This window comes from Lepisma saccharinum, chromosome 9 (genome assembly GCF_977018435.1).
Source record: "Lepisma saccharinum chromosome 9, izLepSacc3.1, whole genome shotgun sequence".
Lineage (NCBI taxonomy): Eukaryota > Metazoa > Arthropoda > Insecta > Zygentoma > Lepismatidae > Lepisma > Lepisma saccharinum.
The window spans coordinates 84,235,681-84,247,435 of NC_139237.1; the positions used below are offsets into that span (position 1 = coordinate 84,235,681).

At 41.4% G+C, this 11,755-nt stretch overlaps 2 pseudogenes; both read left to right on the forward strand.

Moving 5' to 3' along the window:
• Positions 1-4,065: 4,065 nt before the first annotated feature.
• On the forward strand, positions 4,066-5,883 carry LOC145992505 (glucose dehydrogenase [FAD, quinone] pseudogene; annotated as a pseudogene).
• Positions 5,884-9,934: 4,051 nt separating this feature from the next.
• On the forward strand, positions 9,935-11,755 carry LOC145992507 (glucose dehydrogenase [FAD, quinone] pseudogene; annotated as a pseudogene).

Here is an 11,755-nt window from a genome sequence, read left to right on the forward strand (position 1 = left end):
ACCTTACGTATTACCATCTCTCATCACCACACACAAATATATTAACAATATGAAGGGTGTGTTTGATTTCAATGTATGCAAAAATTCTAATTCAATTCAATTAAACGGAATATATATATTTAAAATATTTAATTTAAGGTGCTGAGTTTACATTTGCCATTTCCCATACTCAGCCTCGAAATATATCTACAAACACAAGTCACAAATTTTAGGGGGATATATAAATCTACGAAAAATTGTTAATTGTATAAGAATTTAAAACTCAAATTTACCTAAGGAACTTCAACATATCTTATCTTGCATTAATCTTCCGTCTGTAAGATAGATTGTTCTGCAAATAACACTAACAGAATAAACAGATTGAGAGAATTCTGTTATATTTTCAACGCAGCTTTTCATGAATTCAAATCTCATCTGAATTTATCATGTCCTGAGGCAACTTGTCACAGTTTACCTTTAATCTTTATTGAGGAAGGAAAATATGCTTTTGGATAAATAAAAGCTGAAATTTTTTACGTCTACGGAGAAACATTCAAGTATAATTCACGCATAATTCCTGGAATTCAAGGAATTTCCGGTGAGTAGTCACCCTGAGTATGTCCAACACACACAAAGTCGGTTCCATATACACAGATAGGTGTCTCGGGTGTCGTCTAGGAACTTCAGATATAATATCAATGTACACGGTAGGCAAAAAGTAACTTTTTATAAAAAAATGTATATCTGGTAAAGTTGTAGGTACTGTAATGAAGTTCATGTTGTTTTACTGTGTCATTTATGTCGCTGCTTGTGCAATTTCAAACCCTTTTGAAATCTCAGAGACGTGGTCGGTCGGCTAAGCTTATTTGTTTTAGGAAAGCCAAAATTGAGGATGTGCAGTCTGTTAACCAGGTGCAACGGTGGTGGAGGAGTAAACAAGGTAGACGACATGTTCTGAATGCTAAAATAATCGAAACTCACACAGGACATTGATGATATTAAAAACAAGATCCGTCAAGTCTTATCGGATGTTCCTGCCTAATCCCCGAGGATGGTCCTTGAAAATGTGGATTCCCGTGGAAGAAAATGTGTGGAAATCGCTGGAGTTGTAATTTTAGAAGGAAAACTAACGATAAGCAATGAAGTTCACGTGAGAAAAAGTTGCAATGCTACAGTAAATACATTAGGAGAAATAAATGTTTGAAAATAGGGAGTTGCTTCTTACTCAGACTCTAGTTCTCGTTTGGAACAAGATATACATGAGGATAGCAAGGAACAATGGGTAAGAAAGAAATCCTACCTGTTCTCGCGTCAGATAGAACTCCGTCCAGGGACTTCACAGAAACCAAACCAGCTTAAAGTATGATTTGGAATGGCCAGTTCGATGCTCTGAGCCTTTTCAATACTCACCTAGTTACTGTACGAAATTCCGATTTGTTGATAACAATTCGTATTGCTAATCCGTAATCGACTCCAAATGTGTTGAAAATTAACCTTTGTGCCAATGATTACAGATGGTCAAAAAATATGATCTCGTACGTGCTCCTGTAGACGTATTCCCTACGTGATCATTGTAATGTACATATTCTCAACAACCCTTTCTTATCTTAAAGAAAAGGGACTTCAAACAATATATTTTACTTTCAATTGGAACGGTTGCTACGTGCTTGCAAACACTTTCTCTGTTATCTAAATTCTAATCTGATTGAACATCAAATTTGCATCATCTCAATTTATTCAGAACTCTTAGAGAGAGAACTTCTGATCGGGATGACTAAATACGTGCAGCTAGACAGTCACAAAAGGATGAGGGCGGGTGGGGGGGGGGGGGGAGTTTCGTCTCATAGATGTCTCTGAACCCGGACCCTTATCATGACGTCATTAATCAACAGGATCACACATGTATGACTTTGGTAGGTATGTATATAAGGACTACTTACATCTTGCAACAGTCATCACTTGTGGGACCAGAAGCGAACACAGTACTTGAAGAGGAATCAAGTTGAGGTAAGTAATATCCTTCTGCTATCACTAAAATCACATAGGAGAAACACGAACTATCTCTTGGCACTGACAACATGATTCACAATTAATAATCACTGGTGGTGTTCTTGTAATGCCACCAGTGTCGCCAACTGGCCTATTCCGTTCTCGCATCACGCAGTAGAATACCGTTTGCTGACTAGATCTATACAATAATCTACTATCAAAATGTCTGATACACTTGATAGGCTGGAAAGGCATGGCCGTATTTAGAGGGGGGGTTTCTAGGGTTCAACCCCCCCCCCGAAACTTCCGACATGTTCGATTAATGGAAGTTCAGAAACCAAAATGTGTAACAAATTTTCAATTTTTTTTCGAAACATCACAAAAATACAAGGAGACAATGTTGAAACGATCGAGCTAGAATTTTCATACATTTGGAATTCTGAAAGTTGAGTGAAACAGGATTTATTCTCAGAATCGTAACCAACCCGCGACCCCTCCATTTTCACTTCTGCTGTTAACTTTCCAGTGTTGTTCCTGCATCACAAGGAATATAGACTGAAGATTCCCTTATGATTGTCCCAAAATTCCCTTTCCAGCTTTTAAATTCCCTGTCCGATAAAGTCGAAAATCCCCCTTGATAGGAGTTCAAACCTAGGATCTCCAGTTTCTTAGCGCATTACGCTCGCGATTGAGGTTACAATCCATGCACCAGGCTAAGTTTTTAAAAAAGAATAACTGGTTCCACACTTTTCAAAATTCCAAGAATTTAATTTTAAAGTCAAACAACAAAAACTTTATCATTAAAATTTTCATCTAACATTTAAAGCTTTTTCTTGAAGGTGACGAAGTATAATAATTGTGCATTTCAGTACACACTGTATAAAAAAAAAAAAAACTTGTGCTGGATATTCACTCATCTGCTGGATTGAGTAAGCCCCCTCAAGGATATGACAATAATATAATAATAATTATTATTAGTATTATTATTATGAAATTTTAATTATTATTGTACAATTATTGTTATTATTTCTATTATTCAAATTTCTGGCGACGCCAATGGGAACAATTATGATTGAACCCCCCCGAAAATTTTTCCTGCCTACGGCCATGTGGAAAGGACATTCCAAAATAGGATCCCTGACACGCTGTGTTCATCCAGAGTCATAAACATCATTAATGGGAATGAAGAAGAACTGAAAACTGTCGATCACACTACATGCTAGGTTGAATCATTGATATTCAAAATAAGTTTCCGTAGAGATATAAATATGGATATTTAGAGCACGGTCAATAATATAGACAGATTGGTTACTGTGACTGATATATGACAAGTACCAGATTTTTCAAGACTTCAAAAGGGTGATGGGTTTGTATAAGTTAGGTATTTTATGGGTATTCAAGGGATAACAGATCTTTCAACTGTATTTTTTCAAGTGCTGTATCAACTAGAATTCAGCCATTATATTCTATACTCTCGAGAAGCTGGAACCATCACAGAATACTCCATTTCATTGCGAAGCCTAGTAGAACTGAAATTATATCAACAATTCTTGGACTCCACTTCTTATTGTGGTTGATTTCAGTGCCTCGTATCCCATCTAAACCATTCTTCCAGTCCAATCCACGCAACAGAATAATATTAGAAAATATTAGCCGAAACGTCATGTTAAAGTAAATCTGGAAAAGGACGTCACAGTTGTGATTACATTAGCAAGAATAGAATTTGTACGCTCCTAAAACATTTATCTTAAATTTGCCTTATCTTTACCTACTGTTACTTAAATCTTGAATTTAAGGGCAGGAGGTAGAAAACACGAAATGAATTAGATGTTTGTCTGAGAGCTACCGAGTACAACAATTCACTACTAATTGCTTAAACTATGATATCTCTCTTTATACACGTGGGTACTAAACATGATTTTGTGAATGTGTTGAGCTGCATGAACATTAGAATATTTTTCCATCATGGTTTATGAACAATGTAGATTAGCTTTGAATCTATAAAATCACGAGTAACAACATTCACAATTGAAACGAAGTATACCTCCAGTGATATCTGTCTTACTATTCACAGAAAGAGCCAAACAACCAGAAAAGATGACGAGCTGTGGCTGCTGTGAGTTTCAAGACACCGCAGTGCTCACTAACACGTGTGGCGCTGGGGCGGCCCTCTTCATGACGCTGGTGGAGATAGTGTTGCAATCCCAGTGCAGCATCGTGGAACCATGTCAGAGGATAGTTTCCACGGAACAACCAGCCCCGGAGTACGACTTCATCGTCGTCGGCGCAGGAGTTTCCGGGTCTGTCGTCGCCAGCAGGCTGAGCGAGGTTCAAGACTGGACGGTGCTGCTTCTAGAGGCAGGGATAGACGAACCAACGGCAGGGGAAGTCCCCGCATTCGTCGGGAAGCTTCAGAACACCAGGTTCGACTGGAACTACACGACGGTGCCGCAAGAGAATGCATGCCTGAATAAAGGAGGAGTGTGTGGATGGCCTAGAGGTAAAGTGATGGGTGGCACTGGGGTACTGCAAGGTATGATGTACATGAGAGGGAACCCGAAAGACTACGACAGGTGGGTGGAAGACGGAAACGAAGGTTGGGGATATGACGACGTATTCCCCTACTTCCTAAAGTCCGAAGACAACGGGAACATGGACATTGTTGACGAAGGTTACCATTCAGTTGGAGGTTATCTTCCCGTGGAGCAGTATACTCATCAACCCGACATAGCACTTTCGATCTTAGAAGCTGGTAAGGAGCTGGGTTATCGTGTGGGAGATCTCAACGGAAGAAACCAAACCGGATTTGCGATTGCACAAATGACGTCCAGAAACGGCATAAGGTATTCACCGCCAAAGGCTTTCCTCAGACCAGTCAGGAACAGAACCAACCTCCATGTCGTCATAGACGCCCTGGCAACGAAGATAATAATAGATCCGGAAACAAAGACAGCCACTGGTGTTCAGTACTTGAAGGACGGAGAGTACACCACAGTGAACATACGGAAGGAGGTCATTGTGTCTGGAGGCGCTATCAATTCTCCTCAGCTGCTCCTGCTGTCAGGTATCGGGCCTCAGGAACATCTGGAAGATGTGGGAGTAGAGGTGATCCAGAACTTGCCGGTGGGACACAACCTCCACAACCACGTAGCAATGAGCGTCAGCTTCACGATAAACGAGACGGACTACAGGATACTAACAACAGAGACCCTGAACCAGTACATCACAAATCACACCGGGCCTCTTGCTTCGACAGGCTTGAACCAGATGACTGGTCTTGTAACCTCCAAGTACGCAGAGAAGGATTACCCTGATCTGCAACTGTTTTTCCGTGGGTACTCGTCAGGCTGTTCATTTACAGGCTTGCAGACGGAGTGCTCGGACGGATCGACTGAGGTCTGCGAGAAGAGGAGAGGATTCACGATCAGCCCAACCCTTGTCCATCCAAAGAGCAGAGGTGTCTTGCAGCTGAAGAGCTCGGACCCTCTGGATCCACCTCTGATGGACCCCAAGTACCTCACCGACGAAAGCGACGTGCTTGTCCTCGTCGACGGAGCACGTATAGCCATAGAACTAAGCCAGACCAAGGCTTTTCAGGCATGGGACATGCAACTCGACACCAATCCAATCAGCGGATGTGAGGCCATGGAGTTTGCGACGGACGAATACTGGAAATGCGTCATCACGCGCAACACTGGCGCCGAAAACCATCAGTCGGGGAGTGTGAAGTTGGGTCCCTTAACGGATCCCGACGCTGTCCTGGATGCCCAGCTTCGGGTGCATGGAATGCCGAACATACGTGTCATGGATGCTTCAATATACCCTCGAATGGTGACTGGTAATCCCATAGCATCGCTGTTCATGATAGGCGAGAAGGGTTCCGACATGGTGAAGAAGGCATGGGGAGTTGAATAATGCTATTTGGGGTACATGCGTGACAACTATAGGTTTAATTTTAATTTACAAACTTATATTGAATAGATATGACATGTCGCTGGCTGAATACTACATTGTTGTATGTCCATTTTCACTAACGCTTCAGGAGAGCTGATTGAAGTTTAACGTATGTGGATTTTGAATACACCAGTTGACATTCAGATGTGTGGCTTCAGAACATGAAGCATTAACATGCACGAAACACGATAACGTCATCAACTCATTCAAACAAAAAAAGGACATACGACAAAACAGTATTCAGCCAGAGATGTAACAAATGGTTGTTGCACAAATATTGTCATAACCTAATTTATTTCTATGAAACAATATGTCTATTTATTAATTCGATGCAACAGTCATCAAAAAATGAACAATTAGATCTTCTGGTTCATATCAGAACTATTAATGCAGCATGCTTTATTGTCTACTTTTGTAGTATAAGAATACTCAAAGTTGCTGTAAGGAGCTGTGATATTTAATATAGTATTTTGAAGTACGAGTACACTTCAACATTTGACTTATCACTTCATTGAACTGTTTATGTAACAACGGGTAAAACATACACGGTAACAGAAACAAGGTGTGTATCATTACTTTTCCCTGGCGTAATGAAATCTGGTGTTGTATGTGAAAAAAATATAGGTTTGATTTTAAATTACGAACTTGTATTGAATAGATAAAACATGTAAACCAATCATTTGTGATGCATAATATTTTGTCATAACATCATTCATTCCTATGATATACAGTATTTCTATTTCCTAACTTGATGTAATAAGTGTAATCGAATTATTGACAGATCTTGTGATTCATTAATACAGCATGCTTTATTGTATACTTTTGCAGTATAGGAATACTCGAAGGCACTGTAAGAAGCTGTGATATTAAATATAGTTCTTTTTAAATATACATAACTGTGTACTTCTTACCTCATTGACCCTTTTACATACATGTGGACAGAACACCAAAAATGTTAAGTATGGTAACATAGAAAGGACGAGTAAATTTTCATTATATAAAAAAAACAAAAAGCAATAATCTTGTCCTGCGATAGTGGCGTTACGGGTTTGAAAGTTTAACACTGAGTAGCCTACTAGACAGAAATCAATGCGACGTTGAAGGTTGATGAGTGAAGGTAGAATAACACAAAATTAGAAATAGAATCGTTGTGGTCAGTGGACAAAGGTATCGTGGTATACTTTGATCGAGACAAATATTCACAGCTTTTCTGAAAAAAGTTTTCTCACATTTCCGATTGTACTTCGTTACTTATTTACTTCTGTCCCAGGTTCGAATCCCCATCTAAGCATGGGTGTTCTTTGTGAGTATCCATCCGTTCATCATATTATCACTCATTCTCATCTTCGCAACTAGCAACATGTGGCGAAAAGCGAAGTAAAATAATTCAAATCAATCTATGAAACCTTCTCTAATATTCTTGACCTAATATTAGTAACTTTGTATTTGCACTTCACATGGCGTATTTTATTTCCAACCTAAATTGATGCAATCCTTAACTTGTTACAACATAATTCACACGGACTTGTATATCAACCTTGATTGGGAATCAACAATCTGCTTTGAGTATGCTGTCGATATTTTAGAAATTATAACAGACACTTATGAAGCATTATGTAGTGTGCTATGTCGCCTGAACACGGGTGTCCCTTCATCTATTTCATCTAATCATCACTGATTTCCAACGTTGCGATCAGTCAAAAATGGAAGAAAAGCGACTTAAATGTACTGTGCTCCTTAAGCAGAGCAATACATTAGTTGGGTCGTCACGGAGCGTGTAAAGATATGTATATATGTGTATGAGACTACACAAGTGAGCCCAATCCTTGTAAGTCTACGATCAACATCATCTGTGCCAGACATGATGCTACTTCACACTACGTCTTGGTATATACTTTGACAACCACAATGCTTTTCATTTTTTCCATTTTGGCAATTCAAGCGGTAAATAAATTTAATGGGAAAGGCCATCAATGCTGATAATACGTATTTCTATAAGAAACAATAACCGGGTTTTTTCCCACTACGTGCCACCGTGAATGTACACCACACGTAGACACATTGATCACAAGGGTGTCCAACAACCTTTCCTTATCTCACAAATTTAATATCGGGGAAGAAATTCTTACTTTGATTGAAGCACTACCGAAGCGCCACAACAAAGACTTTCTGATTTTTATCACATTTTTTTTAGCTGAATGAACAAAAGAAACGGCCATCCTTGAATGATGTTTACGGAATTATGCCCCATACGAATGATCCGCAAATTTTCTACCGAAGATAGTGAAAGGAAAAACTTATTCAAAGTTCTGTCTGAAAGATAATACCACTCTTGCAGTAAGACTACCGTTTTCTTTATGGATTTATGGTAGAATGATGTCACTTATCTCTAAAACAGCCGCATGTGTTTGAGTGGTATATATATATAAGCACTAACTCGAGTATGTATGGTGATAATATTTTTGGCTACAACTGAAAATTGATCACAGATTACTGCAGAGGAGTGTTATTCAGGTAGGTAGTGATACAGTTTGTGGAGTGTGATATGTATCTTTGGTGCGAAAGGTTGTGGGTTCGATTCCCGAACGGAGATACAACATCTTAATGTTTTCGCAGGATAGAGGGGTCAATTGACGCTCGAGAAATAGACTTGCCGCACAGACAACGGGTTAATAGGGCTCAAACGCCGTCGTGCCACAAGTGTTACTTGTAGGAAGAAAAAAGTACTAAACCAGCTTCATAGGATTGACTTATTTAACTTCGATTTTCTGCCACTTTCGGCTAATCGTGAAGAGTGATGATATGATGAAATTGTGGACGGTACACTCACAAAGAACACCCAAGGAGATCCAATGAAAATCTTAAAAGCACGTCAAAAATTATATTGCATGCAGCTCAAATTTACTTATGGCATCAATTATAACTTACAAAACAACCTCAAGACTGTAATATTAGTCAAGTGAGCCTCCTCCACATTTGCGCAAGAGAAGAGCATAGGTTTCTTAACATCTGGAAGCCTAAACTCATAGCAATTCTCCGGCAAATGAAAGTGCAATGTGTCTATAATTGCTTACCACAACAGTAAGTTTACCAACAACGGAGGTCAACAATGACCTCACTTCGCAGGCAGATGGGTGGAAATACGAATATTCGCAATGTCTCATAAGTAATTCCACGTGAATCCTTGAGGTAAACAAGTAGTAACACAGACTTAAAATGAGATGGATATCAGCAATGGGTTAGGTTAAGACGCAGCGAACTTGTGAAACCCTATATGTAAAAATCTATTAGAAAGAAACAAAAACAAATAAAAGACTTTCACTTGATTCCCCATAGTACGATCTATATGTGAATTCAACTACTTAAAAGTGAGCAAGGTGGATGGTAGTAGGACGAGAAGTAAAGAAGGATTGGTTCGATTGATTGATTGACTTAATTTATTTTACTTCGCGTTTTTATGCCTCTTGGCAAATTTGCGAAGATGGAGGGTTGAGTGATGAAATGATGAAATTGATGAATGGACATTCACAAACAACCAAGCCTGAGCGGGATTCGAACCCGGGACCCTTGAGGATTCGTTCGATTTTTCTTATTTACTCACCTTGTTTTCACTTTTGGCTAATCGCGACTGTGACGAAAAATTGATGAAGGAATATTAACAAACAACACCCATGCACATGTCGGGATTCGAACCTGGGACTTCTGGCGTTGTAGTGCGCTGTGCTAACCACTCCGCCACGGAGGCCGGGTCTAAAGAATGACTCAAGTGAAGACAATTGGGAAGTGGGAAGCGGAGGAGTGAATATAAATTCTATCTGTGTTCTTGATGTAAAATCGACGTGAGTTTCCTTGTATGAATGATCGGCTGTCAACTAAAAACTCTTGCCCAGACAAGGGTGATCTCAATGACGTGCCACACGCACATAATTACTTTTTTGATATTGTGATATTGTACGCCATAGTTTTGGAAAAAAATCTAACTATGTTTTATCTTCCACAGAAACTAGAAGCGATGTCGAACTGCGGCTGCTGCGAATTTCAAGACACGACAGTAATTACAAACACATGTGGAGCTGGGGCGGCCCTCTTCATGACGCTGGTCGAGATAGTGTTGCAGGCACAGTGCAGCATCGCAGACCCATGCCACAGGATAGTTCCCACGGAACAACCAGCCCCGGAGTACGACTTCATCGTCGTCGGTGCTGGGGTCTCCGGATCGGTCGTCGCTAGCAGGCTGAGCGAGGTTCCAGACTGGACGGTGCTCCTTCTAGAGGCAGGGATAGACGAACCAACGGCGGCGGAAGTACCCGGATTTGCGGGGAAGCTCCTGAACACCAGGTTCGACTGGAACTACACGACGGTGCCGCAAGAGAATGCATGCCTGAATGGTGGTGGTGTGTGCGGGTGGCCGCGAGGAAGGGTGGTGGGTGGTACCGGGGCGCTGAATGGGATGATGTACATTAGAGGGAATTCGAAAGATTTCGATGCCTGGGAACAGGACGGTAATGAAGGGTGGGGATATGAGGATGTGCTCCCCTATTTCCTCAAATCTGAAGATAACGGAAACATAGACTCGGTGGACGAGGGCTATCACTCTGTTGGTGGTTATTTTCCAGTGGAACACTTCCCCCACTTGCCTGAACTAGGACCTTCGATCCTACAAGCTGCTCAACAGTTGGGTTATCGCGTCGGAGATCTGAACGGAAGAAACCAAACAGGATTTGCCGTGGCACAAATGACTACCAGGAACGGCCAAAGGTATTCGCCAGCCAGAGCTTTCCTCAGACCAGTCAGAAACAGAACAAACCTGAACGTCATCACAGGAGCTGTAGCAACAAAGATAACAATAGATCCTGAAACAAACACAGCAACTGGTGTAGAGTTCTTGAAAGAGGGAGTGTACACGACAGTAAACATACGGAAGGAGGTTATTGTGTCTGGAGGCGCTGTCAACTCCCCTCAGCTACTCCTGCTGTCGGGAATTGGTCCTCAGGAACATCTGGAAGACGTAGGGATAGAGGTGATCCAGAACTTGCCGGTAGGACACAACCTCCACAACCACGTCGCAACAAGTGTGAGCTTCACAATAAACGTGACGGACTACAGGGTACTGACGACAGAAACTTTGAACCAGTACATTACTAACCACACCGGGCCGCTTGCGTGCACAGGCCTGTCGCAGATTACTGGACTTGTCACATCCACATACGCAGAACAGGATTACCCAGACCTGCAGATGTTCTTCAATGGTTACTCAGCAGGGTGCACATCCACAGGTTTAGGCACGGAGTGCTCCGATGGGTCAACCACTGACTGTGACAGAAGAAGGTCTGTGTCCATAAATCCCACCCTTGTGCACCCTAAGAGCAGGGGAGTCTTGCAACTCCAGAGTGCTAACCCTCTGGATTCACCTCTGATGGACCCTAAGTACCTCACTGATGAAAGAGACCTGCCAGTACTCCTCGACGGGATACAGTTAGCCATGAAATTAAGTCAGACAGAAGCTTTGCAAGCATGGGGGATTCAACTGAACACAAACCCAGCCAGGGGATGCGAGGACATTGAGTTTGGAACAGAAGAGTACTGGAGATGTGCAATTGTACGCAACACCGGCGCCGAAAACCACCAGGCGGGGAGTGTGAAGATGGGTCCCGAAACGGATCCCGACGCTGTACTTGATTCGCAGCTTCGGGTGTACGGAATTCCAAACATACGTGTCATGGATGCTTCAATATATCCACGTGTTGTGTCGGGTAACCCAACAGCCTCGTTGGTTATGATCGGCGAGAAAGGTTCGGACATGGTGAAAGAAACTTGGGGAGCTTACAATTGA